The following is a 19,045-nucleotide window of genomic DNA, read 5'->3' as shown; positions in this document are numbered from 1 at the left end:
GAGATAGCTCCTACAGCATAGGACACAAAGAGCTGTTCTGATTTTCTGAAAGGTTTTGTTCTGTCCAGATAACGGAATTGTCTGTGGATGTCCAAGGAATGTAGTACTCTCTCCCCTTTGTTTTGAGGATTAGGATAAAAGGTAGGCAAGTGTATGGCCTGATTCAAAGCTACCCTGGATATCACTTTAGGCATAAAGGGCGGGTTGGTTCGTAAGGAAAAACTGTCCTGACGGAAGATGATAAAAGGCTGCACAGCCATGAGAGCTTGTAGTTCTGAAACTCTATGAGCTGAGGTAATAGCCAGAAGGAAAGCTGTTTTCCAGGACAAGTATTGCAAATCTGATGAAGCAGCTGGCTCAAAGGGAGGCAAGGTCAGTTTTTCCAGAATGAAATTGAGATCCCAAGCAGGTATTGGTTGTTTCCTTGGGGGTCTTAGATTCTTAGCCCCTCTGAGGAACTGTCTTGAGGGTGAGAGAATAAGGGTGGATCAGTGTTGTATTCTGCAGAAATGGCTGAGGCATGGATTTTGATGTTGGAGAATGAAAGTCCACTGCTTAGCAGCTCAGCTAAATACTGTAGTATTTGAGGTAAATTCAGTTTTCCAGGATCCTGGCCCTTTTTCCTCATTCCAGACACAAAACAGTTTCCATTTTGCGGAGTAAGCTTTTCTAGTTGACGGCCTTCTGGCCTCCAAATGACATCCTGCACCTCCTTGGAGAGTAGGGTCTGTTGTGATGCTAAGGAATCTTCCATGTGGCTAGATGGAGTGTTTTTAGTTGGCTGTGAAGAGTTTTGAAGCTGTGCTGAGTCAGAAGAGGAGGCATTAGAGGCAGGGTCCATGGTGGGGAATGAGTCAGGCTCCTCAGGAGTGGGTACCAGTGTCGTCTTGGCCAGTCCGGAGCAATGAGAATCATCTTTGCTCTGTCTGCTCTGGTTTTCAATAGAACTCTGGGCAGCAGAGGAAGAGGTGGGAAAGCATAAACGGTCATTGATGTCCAACTGAAAGAGCGTCCACTCTCCAGGCCTTTGGATGGAAAATCCTTGAGAAGAATTTTGTCAATTGGGGATTTTTGTGGGAGGCAAAGAGATCTATGTTTGGCCTTCCCCATGCTTGGATTATTTCTGTAAAAACTTGGATGCAACTTCCATTCGTGTGGATCTGTCATATTTCTGCTTAGGTTGTCTGCCAGCGTGTTTTCTTTGCCTGGCAAGTACTGTGCTTGTAGTTCGATTTGTAAGTCCATGGCCATGTTCCAAAGTGACATGGCCAGTCTGCATAGGGGGTATGAATGTGTTCCTCCCTGTTTATGTACCACATAACTGTGGTGTTGTCCGTTCTTATCAATAGTTGACCTGGTTGCAGAAGGTCCTTGAAAGCTATAATAGCATTTATTACTGCTAGCATTTCCTTTTGATTGATGTGAAGGTGCTTTTCTTTTTGGGACCATTTGCCCTGAATGCACCGATCTGTCATGTGCGCCCCCCCAGGCGTAGTCCGAGGCATCTGTTGTGATGACTATTTGCTTGAGGCTTGCTGAATGGAAGACCTTTGGCATGCTTGAGCCCACCACAGAAATTCCTTTTGCAGACATGGAATTAGTGGTATTATTGTTTCCAAACTGTGGCTGTGTTGAGACCATATGTTTTTCAGGTACCATTGAAGTTTCCTCATATGCAGCTTTGCAAATGGGATTAGTAAGATGCAAGATGCCATGAATCCCAGAGCCTGCAGGATTTTCCTTGCAGTCAGCCTGGTGCAATTTGCTAGTGCTCTGAAGTATTGAGTTAATTGCCCCTGCTTCTCTGGCGTGAGGTAGGCCATCTGGGTGTTTGTGTCCAAGTTGGCACCCAGGAAAATTATCTTCCGAGAGGGTATTGGCCTTGATTTCTTTTTGTTGACGGTGTCCCAGAGAGTTCAACAACATTATTACATAAGCCAGATGTTTCAGAAGAATGTGCTTGCTGTCTGCTTGGATCAGGCAGTCGTCCAAATAGGGGTATATTTATATCCCTTGAAGTCTGCAGTAGGCAATTATACTCTGGGCGCAGTAGATAAGCCAAAGGGCAATGCAGAGAATTGATAATGGGTTGAACCTGCAAGAAATCTGAGGTATCTTCTGCAATTTTGTCTGATTGGGACATGCAGGTATGCCTCCTTGAGGTCCAATGTTACCAGCCAAGACTCCTTGCCCACCATGGGAAGAAGTTGCTGTAGAGTGAGCATCTTGAATTTTGGTACGAGTAGAAATGTGTTTAGGATGGATAGGTCCAAAATAGGTCTCCAATCTTTTCCCTTCCTTGGTACCAGGAATAGCCTGGAATAAAAACCTTGACCTTGTTCATGCGTAGGTACCTCTTGAATAGCTTTCATGTCTATGAGATCTGTAATTTGCCTTTGTGCCTCTGCCCTTTGATTGTGTGGCAGGTTTGGCATGCCTCTCATTTTTGTAAGGGTGTGAAAATGGAATCTGTAGCCTCTGTTTATAATGTCCAGGATCCATTTGTCTTTTGTGACAATGCCAATTTGAGAATGCCAGCTTTCCTCCTAAGGGGGCTGCCATTTGAGTCTTGCTTGGCATGCAAAGGGGAAAGTCATTGGGCTTGCTTTCTGAATGATTGCGAGTTATCCTCACCACCTCTGTGTAGGAGCTTGCCATTGTCTGCCTCTAAACGATCCTTGGGATTGTCCTCTGCCCCTCGGGCGCCTGTATCTGCCTCTTTGGGGTCTGTCCGTGGCTGGAAAGGACCAATTTTAGGAAGGCCAATTTCTACTGAAACGAGGGGGTTGTACCTGTAGAAAATCTTTCACAGTTTGCATTGATTTAGCCTTTTCCTCCATTTTCCTTAATACCTCCTCAGCATTAGCACCAAATAATACATCCTTTTGAAGAGGGGCATCTAGTAATTTAGCTCTGGCATGATCAGGCAAGGTTTGTTCCTTGAACCAGGCATGTCTACGTACGACTGATCCTGTAACAGCAGCTCTACACGAGGCCTCTAGAGCATCAAAACCACATTGTAAGGTATGCTTACCCACTTGTTCTGCACTATGCATCAAATCCCGCAACTCCTCCAAGTCTTGGTTGTTCAGGTTGTGACATTTTACTTTTCTGTTTTAGCATATGGAACTGACAGAGTTTAAGGCCCTCATGGTTAAGGTAGCCGAGGTATATACTTTTCCCCCCACCTTTCTAAGGATCTGGAATCTCTCTCAGAAGGTAATGGATTTTTAGCAGTGGAGGCCTTAATTCCTTGGGGCCCTGTGAGATGGTTTCTGGGTCAGCAGCATGGCTTTTGTATAGAAAATGGTGCGAGTCAGGAACCCTGTAGTACCGGTCAGGCTTAACTGGGGCTGGAGGCAGAGAGTCTGGGTTAAGGCAGACCTCCGAGTAAACATCTAGGATGTCCAAGACAGGAGGTATAGCCAGAGGCCTGTGCTGAGGTAATAAAAGAAATTCCCTAAGCCTTTTCTTGGAATCTGAATAATCTTGGCCTTCCCAGTGGAAGTGTTCCCTTAAGGTATGCAAAGTTTCCCCAAATAAGTAATCCTCTGGGGGGGATACAAGAGGAATGGACTCCTCCGCATCAGAGTCTTCAAAAGGGGAGTAAGAATGTTCCTGATCAGAGTGCTCTGAAATAATGCAGTCCTGATCAGAGGAGGGGGATTCTTCCTCCACTCTGGGCCTTTTGTCCGGTGGGGGTTGAGAACCCCTGATAAGAGTAATTAAATCCTCAGCCATTTTAAGCATCTGTTTTTTAGGCATGGGGCCTGGAGATGGGCCCTGTGTATCTTAGTGCATGGCTGCTTTAGACTTAGTGAAAGCCTTGATGGAGAAAGAAGAGGAAGGTCATTTTGAGGTTCAACGCCAAGAGTGGTTTCAGTATCTGTAGTCAGGGTGTGGGCCGAGGAGCCTGCGACCTCGGGCACAGGAGGCACCGCCAAAGAAGTGTCGTCGGTAGTCAGGGGCTGCGTAGGCGTCTTGCTGAGAACCGGACCACGTGTAGTCGGCTCTGGCGTGGTGTCTGGAGAGGCCGCGGAACTAGTGTGTCGGTCCTTATCTTTGCGTTTTTTTTTAGACAAAACTGGAGTCGGGAGAATCCGACGACATAAAATAGTTAAATGTTTTTCCAAAATAATGCTGGGCGAACTCCGCCCGACGCTTAATGGTGCGTTTGTTGAATGTAGCACAAAAGCGACAGACCGAGACGTCGTGGTCTGGGCCTAAACAAGGTATACAGAGGGAATGGAAATCCTTAAGCGGTATTTGCTTCCCACATGAAATACAATTAACTTTGTCTGACATCGGTCTGAGGCAAGAAAAGTTTCCCCAACGGGGTACTTAGCTTTCAAGAAGACTTCGGTTTCAAAATTTTCGTAATCTCAGGAGCTGGCCGACCGGCACTTGTGAACTACTTCTGCTTCGGGCACCGCACGGCAAGAAAGACTGAAGAAAATGGCGTCGGCTGGTTCCTTTATACCCCTGTCGCACTGACGTCAGGGAAGAAGCGACGACAACCGACGCCGGACCTAGACTTTGGAATTCGGCCGACCGAGAACCCGCCTGACGGCAGGAGAACCCATCTGTTATGACTGCAGCTGTATGCACGATGAACATCTGGTATGACTGTCTTGGAGAGATGGGACTTGCACATCCAGGACTGCATATGGGAGATGTACTGAATGACGTAGATGCTCCAAAGATGTGAACATGCATATTTGAGATGACACCTGGTAGTTCATGGTCTGCTTATTGACAATTACCAAACTGATGCATGCGTACAACTATTGGGCGGGACTAAGGAAAGGAACTGGCAGACCAGTGATATTTCAAGCCTTTCATTGGAATAATGCCAGCGACACAACCTAAAATTGAACCCTGTGGCGCATGGCAGGTAACTGAGCAGGAGAAAGCAAACCTGACCCTTCCCCCCTTAAAACTTTGTTCCCCAAAGGTGGAAGATAAATCAATCCAATATTAATCCTGAGATCTCATAGCACTCAAAGTGCAGTAAGTTTAAATGCTAATCTGTCAGATTTATGCAACACCTAACAGGACTGAATATACATGTAGATGCTGATCTCATGTTCCTAGGAGGTAAAAGATCCTGTTAAGGGTCATTTCCATTCTATGGCTAGGCCAAAAAACGCAGTTTTGAATGCTTTTTCTCTCCTTGTGTAGGAATCCATTTTCGCACTTACCACCATCTCAAGTACTTCAACAAATGGGAGGTGTAAGACTGCTCTGTAGTTATTTAGACGGCCCTATTTAAAATGTTAGGAGCAGGTGTAACCCCTGTTGGCAGCCCAGATGCTGAATCTCTTCCACTTGGCTGAATAGGCTTTTCTGGTGGATGGTCTGCGTGCTTCCAATAAGATGTCCTGAACTGCCTTGGAAAGATTGGAAGCGGAAGGAGTTAAAGTAACCTCCAGGCTGTCAGATGTAATGTTTTCAGGTTTTGGTGAACAGTCCTGTAGTTGTGCTGTGTTAGGAGCAGGGGCCATAGAGGCAGAGGCCATGGTTTGGTCCGAGTTATGCTCAACAGCAATGGGTACCAGTGTTGCTTTGGCCAGTCTGGAGCTATCAAAATGCCTGTTGGTGGTTCTGCTTTGATCTTCAGGATCACCTTGGTCAACAGTGGCAGAGGAGGAAATACATAAATTTTTAGGGAATTCCAGCTGAAGGAAAGAGCATCCGTTGTCCAGGCTAGTGCATGGTGGGTCCTGGTACAGAACTTTTCCAGGTGATGATTCGTGTGAGACGCAAATAGATCTATGTCCGGTCTTCCCCATTATTTGTGAGAAAATGTGGGGATGCAACATCCATTCGTGTGGATCCAAGAAATTTCTGCTCAGCTTGTCTGCCAGTACATTGTCCTTGCCTGGCACAAACTGGGATTGCAGGTGTATCTTCAGACTCTGTGCTTTTTCCCCAGAGAATCATTGTTAGTCTGCAGAGGGGGTATGAAGGAGTCCCTCCCTGCTTGTTTATATACCACATGACAGTGGTGTTGTCTGTCCTTATTAGTAAATGTCCTTGCTGCAGTGATTTTTCGAAACTCTCGATTGCATGTATCACTGCCAGCATCTCTTTTTGGTTTATGTGCAGATGTCTTTCCTTTGGTGTCCATTGACCTTGAACGCATCTGCCCTCCATGTGTGCCCCCCATCCATGATCTGAGGCATCTGTTGTAATTATTTGACCTGCTTGAGGTCTGTTGAAAGACATGCCTTTGTTTAATTGACTTGTTTGAGCCCACCACACGAATTCCCTTTGCAGGCATGGAATAAGTGGGATTACGTCCTCTAGGCTTTGGCTGTGTTGGGACCATAAGCTTTTCAAATACCATTGCAGCTTTCTCATATGAAGTCTTGCCAAAGGTATCAGAAGAATGCATGATGCCATGAACCCCAGGGCCTGCAGGAGTTTCCTTGCAGTCAGCTGGGAGAGCCGTGCTAGGCCTTTGAAGTACTCCGGTAACTGCTGTCGTTTTTTCTCTGTGAGGTAGGCCATTTGTGTTTGTGTCCAGTTTGGCTCCTGGGAAGATAATCTGTTGGGATGGCAGTAGCCTTGATTTCTGAACGTTGACTGTGTATCCCAAGGCCTGTAGTAATTGCATGACATAGTCCAAGATTTTTATTAAGGTTTGTCTGTTGTCTGCTTGTATGAAGCAGTCGCCCAGGTAGGGGTATATTTGAATTCCCTGGAGTCTGCAGTGTGCCACTACTGATGCCAGGCATTTCGTGAAGACCCTGGGCGCAGTAGATAAGCCAAACGGCAATGCTGAGAATTGATAGTGCTCTGTCCCTGCAAGAAATCTGAGGTATCTTCTGCAGCTTTGTCTGATTGGGACATGCAGGTATGCCTCCTTGAGGTCCAGAGTGACCAGCCAAGACCCCTTGCCCAGCATGGGAAGGAGTTGCTGTAACGTCAGCATTTTGAACTTTGGCACAATGAGAAAGGTATTTAAAGTAGACAAGTCCAGTATAGGCCTCCATTTGTTTTCCTTTCTTGGAACAAGGAACAGTCTTGAATAGAATCCCTGGCCTTGTTCCTGGGGAGGTACCTTTTCTATTGCTTTTATACTCAATAGCTTTGAAACCTGAATGAGTGCCTCTGCCCTTTGATGGTGTGGCAGGTTTGGCATGCCTTGTCTTGTAGGTAAAGTATGGAAGTGGAATCTGTAACCAGTGTCTATTAAATCCAGAATCCAACTGTCCTTGGTTAAGATATGCCAGTTGTTTGAGAATAAGGATAATTTTCCACCCAAGGGTGCTTCTGAGCCCTTGTAGGCGGTATGAAAGTCAAGTCATTGTGATTGTCCTTGTGGTGCAGCTGGACTGGCTGCAGCACTTCTTTGATTTGTAGGTTGCCATTGGCGTCCCCTGTAGGAGCCTCGGTATTGGCCTCGGCCACGCATGTTCTTTCCCCTTTGAAACTTGTCCGAGTCTGGGAAGGACCAATTCTTTGAAGGCCAGTTTCTACTGAATCTGGGTGGCTGAACCTGGAGGAAATCCTTGACTGTCTGTACTGACTTAGCTTTTTCCTCAATGGACTTAAACACATCTTGTGCATTAGCGCCAAAAAGCTTCTGTTTTTCCAGAGGTGCCATCAAGTAACTTTACTTTGACATGGTCTGGCAGTGGCTGACCTTTTAACCAAGCATGTCTACGTATCACAGCCCCAGTCATAGCTGCCCTATATGAAGCTTCCAATGAATCATAACCACACTGAAGAAAATGATTGTTAACCTGCTGAGTGTTATGTATGTGATCCTGCAATGCCTTTCTGTCAATAGGCTCAGGAGAGGCTAACTTTTTCTGTAAATCATCCAGTAAAAAATCCTGGTACTGAAACATATGAAAAAGGCAGTTAAGAGACCTCATGGCTAGGGTGGTAGAGGTATAAACTTTTTTTTACCCCATCTCTCCATAGATCTGGCTTCCCTATCCGCTGGCAAAGGATTCTTGGCAGTGGAGGTAGCCACTCCCTTGGGACCCTGCCTTAAAGAGATGTTTGTGAGTGTCAGGGACTCTAATATCTGTCCGGCTTGACAGGAGCAGGGGGGAAGAGAGTCAGGGTTAGCACTGGAATCGGAGAAAACCTCATCCAAAACATCCATCACGGGAGGAATAGCTAAAGGTCTGTGCTGGGGAAGCTTTAGGAAGGTATGGAGACTTTTCCTGGAATCAGAGAATTCCTGACCCTGCCATTGGAAATGTTCCCTCATTGAGTGCAGGACTTCACCAAAAGAGAAATCCTCTGGAGGAGAGGCAGAGGGAATTGATTCCTCAGGATCAGAGTCCTCATAGGCCTGGAAGGATTCTTCTAGAATATCTGAATGCTCAGAATCCCCAGAGGCCTCATCTGAGGAGGTTTTCAGTCTGCTCAGTTCTAGGCCTTTTCTCTGCAGGAGGCTGAGAACCTCTGTCTGGGGGAGGCCGAGACCCCCTGATAAGGGAAATAAGGTCTGCAGCAAGAGACATAATCTGTTTATCAGAAGAGGGGGCATGGACAGAAGGTTTAGGATGGGCCCTGGCCTGGCTGGCGACCTTAGCACGTGCAAAGGCCTTGATGGACATAGAGGAGGCCTAGCAGCCCCACGTGCAGGAGTGACCTTGTCCACCGGAATGGTGTCGGGTAAATCAAGAACTTCGGTATCCGGAGGAAAATCAACAACCGGCACCAGAGAGGTCTTCGGGACCGAAGGACTAGTTAACGATGTGTCGTCAGCCTGGAGCGGCTGAATTACCGCTACCGCAGGGACCGAAGCACTAGCGGAGGGTCTAGGAGTAGTATTGGTAGAGGACGCGGGCTGAGGGTGCCGGTCCCGGTCCTTCCGTTTTTTGGAAGACTGAGCTGTCAGTTGATCCGACAGCATGGTATATGCGATGGATTCGCCAAAAAAGTCTTGAGCAAATTCTGCCCGGCGCCTGAGAGTGCGCTTATTAAAGCAAGCACAGGCAGAGACGTTGTGGTCTGGGCCCAGGCAAGGAAGACAGTAAGAATGGAAGTCCTTATGAGGTATTTGTTTACCACAAGACAAACAATTAACTTTCTCAATTTGTTCTGACATCGGCTGAGGCAAGAAAAAATGTTCCCCAACGGGGTACTTAGCTTTTAGATGACTTCAGTACTGAAAACACAGGAGCTAACCGACCGGCACTTGCGAACTGCTTCTGCTTCGGGCACCGCGCGGCAAGAAAGACTGAAGATGGCGTCGGCCGATGCCTTTATACTCCAGCCATTGTGACGTCGGAGAGGAGGTAACACCAGCCGACGCCGGACCCAGACTTTGGAATTCGGCTGACCGAGGGCTGCCTGAGGCAGGACAACCCATATGTTATGACTGCAGTTGCATTCTTGAAGGACATCTACAGGACAGTACAGAGCAGAAATGAATACTCATGAGGACAGGAGGAGATGTGGTGCGACACATAGGTAAACTGCTAAGTTTGACGTGTCATGTTAAAACATGGTGCTACAGTGCTTGGTACTATGAGGAATCAGCTGCAGTAACTGACAATATGAATAGCCAGAGATTGTGCCTAGTGACAATCTGATGTCTTAAGTTGAAAAGCAGCAAATACAGATGCCAAGACAGGTAATTTCACTGGACTTTTTTCATGCTATTTTTCTCAGCATCGTTCCTGCATTCCATCAAGCCACAATGCGTCTACTTACTAACCATTCATTTCCTTCACCCGACAAGAACATTACAGTGGCACGGCAATCATCCAAGTAGCAGTATGCCGCCTCCCCCTAAGATCTGCATTTCACATGCTTGCTCACATCTGCAGAAGGACATGCAATGGGCAGCTGCAATAAGTGCCACCTGCTTCTTGGCGTGATTTAACTAGTCAAGGACCCCAAATTCCCTTCAGCAAGTGCCTGTGTGCGATTGAAATTCTACCTGGGATTCCAATGCATGTCTACCATGGCAGGTTCAACGACAGTCAGTGAATAGGTGGTAATTTGGCACTTTTATACTCACAATCTCCTCCACTGTCAGGGTTACCACTATGCCATAGACCCATTCAACTGGCAATTCAAACCACTGCAAAAATTAATACTGCAGCAATTAAGTCCTGTAGTAAGTGCACGTTAAATATGCAAATCTGCATTAGCCCCTGCCTCAGCATTATTTCTAGTAAAATTAGGTCATTGAAATTCTCCATCTCTGCCACTTATCAGTAGGTGGGCTTAAACTACAGGCTGAGAATGTTTCAGATGAAAACACTTCCCCTGAAATGTACTACACAATTCAGAGGAAGAGATGATCTGTAGATTCGCCTTGAGTAGATCTTGGAATGGGTACTGCACGCAAACTGGTCTGACCAACGTGGAGTATGAAGGAATTATAACCTCCTTAGACCCAGATTCAGTTTCTTTGACAATTAGCTGAGCTACAGCCACACTCATGACAGTCAAGAGCGGGAATCAACCCAAGTCCCTAGGTCGTAAACTACATTCTTATTTTCCAGTAGTGTACTGTCTACACAGTTTGAATATGAGGGAAGAGGTTAATATCAAAAGTAACAATCCTGCACTTTCTAGCATTCAGTTTGAACCCATTTAGTACACCAATGGCTTTCTAGGGAAAGCAAAATAGGGAGGGTTGGGTTAATTCCCTAATCTGCAGTTGTCTGCAAACTGTGTGCCAGAAATCTTGCCCTCCTCCTGCAGATTTGAAGAGGAAAGTTGAAAGGATAGGCCAACCCACAGAGCCCAAAGGAACACTGCTGGTCACTTTTATAGTTTCTGAAGAGGTTCTTACTACTGGCACTGCAATGCTCTTTCAGTCAGTTTGCCATATTACCACACATGGGTCAGTCTTAAGACATTTATTCTTAATACTGCTGCATAGGGAACAGTGTCAAAGGTATTGGCCAGATCAAGATATCATGCACTGCACAGCTACCATCTAGTGCAGAACCCTTTTGAATGTTCCCACCTTCACAAAGCAAAACACTGACACTGTGGTTTACAAGGTCAGCTGCAATACCTTTCATGGCTCTGCAAGAGAGGCTGATAAGACTAGAGTCAATTACCTAGGTCAGTTGTAATGCCACCCTTAGAGAAAGAGGCCAGTGCCATTTACTGGGAATAAAATCAGTAGCTAATCCTAGGTTACACAAGTTTGAGGAGGGAGTCACAGCAAGGTGTATTTAACAGTACTAAACTACCATGTTAATCATCATCAGGTCCCATACAGGAAGTACTTTTAGCATTTAAATGATCTTTACAGATAACAGGGGTGGGGTAAGCAAGGTATTAGACGGCTTAGGATAGAAGTCTGTGGGGTGAAGTTAGCACTATATTTGCAATGCTACTGGCAATGTCCATGCCAGAAAAGGAGGCATTGCTGCTAGTACATTCACAGCAATGATGAATATCATTTATTTTTTTCTGGAAGGATTTATAATTTGGCTTCACAGACTAGCCTAACTTCATGGGTTCCTTCAGTGGACCCAACATTTTCCTTTTTGTAATACCTTCCAAGAAGAGGGTTTTTGATTGGCTACACGATTTAAAGTAGCCTCTCGTGCTGTGAATTTATGGTGGTACTTTTAGTGCCAACTTCACCCCGCAGGCTTCTATCTAAAGCCCAGAAATATCTGCAGAAGTTTGCTAGCCACTTACATTCCATACTTGCGATACCTGGCTCTGGTAGAGACAGTGAACTCTGTGCAGAATTCCCCGGTGAAGGTTATGGGAGTATAGGTCATAAGTGAATTCTGATATTTCACCACAGAGTAGGTTAATCGTGGCACTTACAGTCCTTAATTTCAGTGGGTTTCTTGCAAGACTTTTGGAAGTTTAGTGGAGACTGGTCAGAAGTTTATGGTCAGACCTCACTAACAGAAATACCACAGATTTAATGGTGGATTCATCCATATTAGTAAATATCAGGTGAAGAATGCTGTGTCCTCTTACAGGTTTACCAACTGCGCAAGGGAACATGTCTAGGAAAGATTGACGGTCATATCTTAATGAAAGTATAGGTATCCCAGTTTATTGAAGCTTAGTCAGTAAACAAAAAAGGGATACTTCAAAACAATGAGGAAATCATATGTGGTTATCAGGAAACAAAAGGAATTTTGTAGCAAGCTACTAGGTGATAATTAATGACACAGTAACATGGAGTTCAATTTGTGGGGTTTACGGATCCACCTTGAGGCAATATGCTCCTCTGACAAATATACAAACACAGTTGCCACCAGGACTAAAGACATAAGCAGGTATAGTGGGGGGGGGGGGGGGGCTTGCTACATTTAAGACAAGTCTCAGCATCTATGCAGACACATACTTTCCAAATGCACAAGTGCCCCACAATTTACTGCTTAGACTTCTGACATTAAAATAATCCTTAACACAATCCTTTATAGGACCAACGTGTTAAATTGGAACATCCAACTGGACGCTGCCTAAAAAGGCACTGAAGGTCACAGAAGGCTACAGCCAGCATACGGAAGCCTTGAACAAGAGGTACATTCTGTCCTTAGTGAAGCAAGCTGGACTGTCCTGCATCTCTACACATGCTGACACAATGCACACATCTGGAATGACACCATCTATTTAACCACTTACCTTTTCTTTGTACTCTAGCAGCATTCAAGGTGAAAGGATTACTCCACTTGGAACCAATATCTTAACCTGCATTTGCAAAGTGCATTAAAGGCTCTATGTCTCTCAGGGCTTTACATCTCATGTCTGTTCTCTCCTGCATGAACCGCTACCTTTACATCAGGAACCAATACTCATTTGGACTAGCTATAAAAGCATTGTCCCTCAGACCCTCTGCATGTCAAATCAGAGGGGCACATGGAATCAGCAGGAATCAGAGCCCAGTGCTAGCATCATTGGGACAAAAGTACTTTTTAAGATTAAGACTACTTCATTCTTCACATCCAAGGAATCCAAAGAGAGCCATCAAGAACACACATACAAGAGAAACACACTGGTTACGAACACAACAAGCAGACTACATAAATTACTTTACCAAGAAAATTAGATGTCACTACTTACAGATTTAACAGCAAGCATGTGAACTTCAAAATGAGATCAAGCCATTAACAGTGCTACACTAAAGTATCACTTTTACAATAATGTGACATGAGAACCACCTGGCCAAATTAGGTCGCAAAGTTCTTTCTAACACTGCATGTACTAATGTAATTGGACACATACAGGATGGGCTTTGTCAAATAACCTCTCAAGTGTAAAATTCCTCATTAAAAGTGATGTCAGGCAGTAAGGAGCAACAGGAAGTGGACCATGTCAGATTGTGGCTTATATCTCTATCAGAGAATGGATGGACACTACCATGAAGTTGAGACAAGACAGCACACTAGTTGCCTGTGAGACCAGAAAGGTACACAGATATGGACAGGAGCTATGCCATAACTTGCAGGTAAACTGCAAAAGCTTCCTCTAGCCATACCATAACATATACAAACTCAAAATTCTGAAAACGAAACAGAAAAAAGTGCAAGTATTACAGAAATCTAATTACTACTGTAATTCACATGGCAATCTCAGACACTCAATACGAATGCTCATGTGGGAATTTTGCCCAATGATATCAATTAATGTACAGGGTCAAACGCAGCAGGTAGATCCCATTCAATTTCCTTAAGACAATGGGGCAGGTAAGAATGAGCTTCAGTCACCATCAGCAGCTCATCCATCCAGGGGAGGATAATACATCTACACCCACCAGACCAATGATACCTGCTGGTGGTCAGCTGTGAAGAGGACAGGAAGTCATACTACTGAAGCAGTCACACCACCACAAAAAGTCAAGGGGCTAGGCAGGTCTCTTCCTCAATCCAGCAGTTATCTAGAGTTTGGAAGCTGCCTACAGGTGAGGAAATCAGGAAGGTCATTCTTTGTCCTATTAACCGGCATGCTCCTTACCAAATGGCTCACCTCTCTCAAAGTGGGAAAAGGATACCGAAGTCCAAGAAAACAAATTCGCTTTAGGGATTTTAACTTGGCAGTGAAGGAGCCCAGCACCCATTCCAACATGGGTGGCACTGGTGAGAGACTCAAGCAGCAAATGAATCAGCTGAAGGACTAATGCTGTTAGAGAACAGGCTTTCTGCATGCCCTGGTGCTGGAAGCAGCAAAACCCAGCCCCCAGGTGAAGAACTAATGGGTCATTTTGGCAGGGGAAGATGGCCCACTTTACAATCTCCCAGCTGGGGATAGGAGACATTCTAAAATTTGCCCTGAATATTTACACACTTACAACCACATCATCCACACATGAATTTAACAGACTGGTGGTAAACACATTTACTCACATCAGCCAGCCAAAGTTCGTGGGTTCTTTTAGTGGGCCAAACACTTATTTTCTGTTATTCCTTGAGAAGAGGGTTTTTGGATTTGCTAGGTGATAAATAAATTTTGTTCTTGTGATGTTGAGTTTATGGTGGTAGACCACCAGGGTGGTTTATTTTTTAATTTCTTCTGACACTTTGTTCTGGTTTCTAAATGGGTGCAGGGTTCCCTAAAGGTAAAGGGTGGTAGTTAAGTGAATTTTGATATTTTGCCAGAGTTAAAAACGTTGGCATACTTGTAGCAGTCCTTAAAATTCAGTGGGGTCTCCTGCAAGTTTAAAAGGAAGGTCACAAGTTTAAGGTCAGACCTTATTTTTTGAAGAACTTACTGGTTTCAGCTGTATTTGTAAACAAATCAGGCAAAAGTCCTCTGGCAGTTTACCAGCTGCTCAATGCAGCAAGTCTAGGAATTCTTAAAAGCCATACCCTACACTGGAGGCATAGGTGCCCTAGTATATTAAAGGGTAGTTAAGCTACCAAAATAATTTTTTTCTAACCGCGAGATATTTTAAAAACACGGAGAAAATCTTCTATGGTTATCAGTGTACAAAGAAGGTGCTCCAACCAGCTATTACAGGATAACCCCATGCAAAGCAACCTGTAGTTCAATTTGAGCCCTTAAGGATCCGCTTTGAGGCAAAATATTCCCTGAAATACACTGATACACCACCACAGCTGCCATCATGTTTAAAGATATAAATGGCAGAGTCCAGGTACAGAGGGAAGTTGTCAACTATGCAGACATGGATTATTTCCAAATTCAGGAGTGCGCCAAAATATATGGTTTAGATTTCTCGCATTAGCAACCTTCTTAATACGATAGTTTGTGGACCAATACATTTAGTCAGACTGGAATATCCTCAATTGGACTTCCCTGTTATGTGGAAGTCTTGGAACAAGAGGTACAGGCCAGCCATAGCAAAAACAAGCAGGGATGGCAAAGCATCTTGATCCACACAGACATACCAGATCCAACAAGAATCCATCCATCTATTTAATTACATTGGAGTGAAGCCTCCAAGAGCATCTGCAGTTAACTTACTGACACCTGTAGGAGTCAAATATTGCTTGTTCATAGTTTGCTTCAATAATTCTAAACCCATGCTACGTACAAGTTTTAAGAGAGTTCTTCTTAAAGCTTACATAATGGCAAACTCAAGTGCATTAATAAGATCTGACCTCTGTCTAGTGCAGTAAAGAGATACGGACTGTCTTTGATGTGGGAGGAAACCCACACGCATCATAGAGACATGTATGGAGCATTTATTCCTGGGACTCCGCTGAAAATTGGCTTCGTTCCAAGTTGGACTTTCCCGGTTAATAAATGTTAAAATGTTCACATTTTTCTAAATATTTCAACAACCAAATAGCGCAGACAGAATTCCTTAGCCTCATATGAAAGCCTCAGCTACATGAATAAAGTCCTACAGACAGTATTGTGTGTAACTTGAATGGTTGCTGAAATACAAGTTATTTGCAAAATATACTGTGTTTACTGTGACTTATAAAATTCAATTCAAGATCTGAAAACTACTACTACCACTATTAGTTTGTGCTGAAGGGTTTGCCATTTATACTTCATAACCATTATAGTTCCAAAGATATGAAATGTGAGGACAATCTGATTCTGTCAAAAGGCTTGGGATCCACTCCTTGGAAGTTACAGTGCAAACGTCCTGAACTCCACTGGAGTGGACAAGTTGACTAATTAGCTTTTTTTTGTACCTAGGCATAATCAGAGAATGACTCTACAAAAGACCAGTCTCTTACCCGTTTTGCAACATACATGGAAGGTTCTGGAATGTCTCTGCAGACCCCTCAAGGTTATTTCTCAGGTCATTCCTGCATGCATCTCCACCTTATCTATATAAATCAAAAAGAATGCACATGTTAAACAAGGAACTATCATTCATTCGAATGTGCTTAGCTATAAAAAAATTAGTGTCCCTCAGTCCCTCTGCATGTCAAATCAGAGGGGCAACAAGGAATCAGCAGGAGTCAGAGCCCAGTGCTGGCATCATCAGGACAAAAATAAAACCTTTTCCAAGCATCTTTTAAATCACTCTGACTACTATATTCTTTATATCTGGTGAATACTGAAAAAGCTGTCAAGCTAAGAATTCCATATATAGACAGAGAATGGTTATAGATATAGCAAGCAGATCACAAATGACTTACCCAAAATTTATACCATTACATAAAATAAATGAAAACTTCATGAGAGCACCCCATGAAAAGGTTGATTTTCAATTTAATTTCTCCAAAGTCTTTTGGGTTTCTAATACCAATACAATTAAAGTTTGTGAAATTAGTACTGTTTCAATCTCTTATGTTAGAGATCTCTTCGCAGCACCTACATGCCCAGAATTGGCTCCGCCTGCAATTCATACGAAGTTAAATGCATCTATAGCAAATCTAAATAAGCCTGTAAATTCTTTGAGACCCACTGTTCCTACCACTACTGGAACGTCTGGGTATCCTATATCACCAGTTTCTGCCTGCAAATCCTGGTATTTTATGACTTTCTCTGTATAAAAAAAAAAGAGCAAAATCACTGGGTGTAGCAATTTCAATGCTACTTTTACCTTCTTTTCAAAGACTACTATACATGGTTCTCGCATCTAGTTTTTCAACTTTTGGCAAGGGGTGATCCTATTTGATAGCGCTCTCTGTAATACTTTGTGGCTCATTCTTCCAATGCTTCTTGGCTACTTCAGTACTGTAATGTCTACACAATCCCCAATGCAACAGTCTTGACACATTATGCTTTAGGTATACAGGTAGTCTGCCATTAGTACAAATCACACCCGGCAACAAGTTGTGCAACTGTTACCAGCTCTGCCCTAAAAAAACCTGCATTTGTCCCACAAACTCAATGGACTTTGAAAATCAATATATATGTAGTCCACTATCCTGGGCCAATATTAACCTTTCATTTTTTGGTTTAAATTCACCTCTCCTTAACCACTCCTGTGTTAGATCCTAAAAGATGGGAAGCTGCTTCAGAAATAGTTTCCATTCCTGCTCGATACAGATATGCTTCTGCTAAACTAATAAAGGAAGTCATCTTAGACTTACTCTCGTGTTTCAAAACTTTCACCAAGTTTTGATCTGATGTCAACAGATACATATGATTGCAGATCTATACATGTAATGAAATTCAGAGGCACATACCTGCTTCAAAACTAGGCCCACACCTGCTTCAGAACGAGGAATCTTGGTATACACTGATTTTCATATATCATTTGATAAGTGTGAAGATTTTTTCTGTTTTTTCAGTCCAACTTATCCAGTACCTTTTCACTATTCCTTACTGAGTTTTGTTTGCATTTGTGTTACTGTTAGTCAATTCCCGAAATATTTTCCCTCTCGAGTTCATTTATCACTTTTCTGCCCAGACTGATCTTTTTTGGGCTGCAGCTTTCCTGCTTTAAATGCTATTAACTCATTCCCTCCACTAGAGCTCAGGAAGTTTGTGTTGCAACTTCCAATGGGCAGAGCCTATTTTTTGAGGGGAATCAAGGTTCATTACTGTGGACCTTCATTCATCGAAAACACAGCAAATGTTCACTTCAGTGAAAGTTCAATACAATGAACGACTTACCAAGGGATAGGAAAGAGGTGCCCAGCATTCTGACTGTGGCACAAAGCACAGTATTTCGAAGCCGCCCAAAAGGGCTGCAGTATATTATCCACCATTTTCTTGTTGTGTAGCAAGGAGAACCACCTAGACAAATTAGGTTGCAAATTCTTTTCAAACACTATGTGCTAATGTAAATACATGGTGGACACATACAGGCTCTAACAAATCGCTCAAAAGCAAAATCCCTCAAATGATGGCAACAAAAGTCAGGCAGTACCGAGAAATGGAATTCAGACCATGCCAGATTGTACAGCACAATCTCTAGCAAAGTAAGGATGTTAATGTGAAGCTGAGAGACAATGGGAGTGTGCACTATTTTCCTGGAGCCCAGAAAGGAATATTAATAGGGGAAGAGCTGTGGTGTGACTTACAGGAAAGCTGTAAAGTTTCTGCTAGGCATCACTAGTGTCCCTTAAATAATCACCTCTCTGAAAGTGAATCACAACAGCTAAGCAAGTCACAGAAAAAAAAATGCCAGTGTTGCATTTTGTAGTTACTATTGCTAGATTCCTCATAGGCCATCTCAGGCAGTTAATATGAATGCCCATTAAGTATAAGGTCTTGCATTACCTGATGCAGAAGGTCAAAAGAAATGGGGGTGCACCAACACAACTAATTTCATTCTACAGACTTTTGTTTTGCATATCTCACCACTGTTCCTGCAGTCCCATAAAGCCACCAATGTGGCTACTTCGCATCCATTCACCTTCCTTTACAAAACTAGGTGCCAAGCAAGGAAATGTGACAAAGCAGCCAAAGCAAGCTCATCCAGGAAGGAAGCAACTCTTCCCCAAATGACAACCCCTCAACAGTACATCAACTGGTCTGGGTGGGTAGAGGCCAGGCAGTTATGTACTACTGAAACAGTGCGCCACCGAGTCAGGGAGCTAGGCAGGTCCATTCCTCAATCTGGCAGTAATCCAAGTCTACAAGCTGACAACAAGGGAGGCCAAACTTACTGTCCTACTGACCGGCACACTTCTTACCACTCTGTTCATCTCTTAAAATGGATAGATAACCCAGGAAGACCCAGGAAAAAAAAATTGTCCTGAAGGCT

At 43.9% G+C, this 19,045-nt stretch overlaps 1 long non-coding RNA gene and 2 other non-coding genes across 5 annotated transcripts in view; all 3 read right to left on the bottom strand.

Annotated features, from left to right (window-relative positions):
• LOC122791606 overlaps window positions 1–19,045 on the bottom strand; it is a 127,683-nt gene that overhangs the window by 79,001 nt on the left and 29,637 nt on the right. For all 3 annotated transcript variants that reach the window (XR_006363174.1, XR_006363176.1, XR_006363175.1), the window contains one exon: window positions 16,116–16,208. This is a non-coding gene — a long non-coding RNA (uncharacterized LOC122791606). The remainder of the gene's footprint in view (window positions 1–16,115; window positions 16,209–19,045) is intronic.
• On the bottom strand, window positions 12,786–12,872 carry LOC122791872. The gene has a single exon (XR_006363228.1). It is a non-coding gene; the product is annotated as a small nucleolar RNA SNORD88 (small nucleolar RNA).
• Window positions 16,287–16,374, bottom strand: LOC122791877. Its single transcript, XR_006363233.1, has one exon. It is a non-coding gene; the product is annotated as a small nucleolar RNA SNORD88 (small nucleolar RNA).

This window comes from Protopterus annectens, chromosome 17.part0 (genome assembly GCF_019279795.1).
Source record: "Protopterus annectens isolate FY-2018-M chromosome 17.part0, PAN1.0, whole genome shotgun sequence".
Classification (NCBI taxonomy): domain Eukaryota; kingdom Metazoa; phylum Chordata; order Ceratodontiformes; family Protopteridae; genus Protopterus; species Protopterus annectens.
Note: the sequence above shows the minus strand (reverse complement) of the source record. Positions and strands in the feature narration are given on the sequence as shown.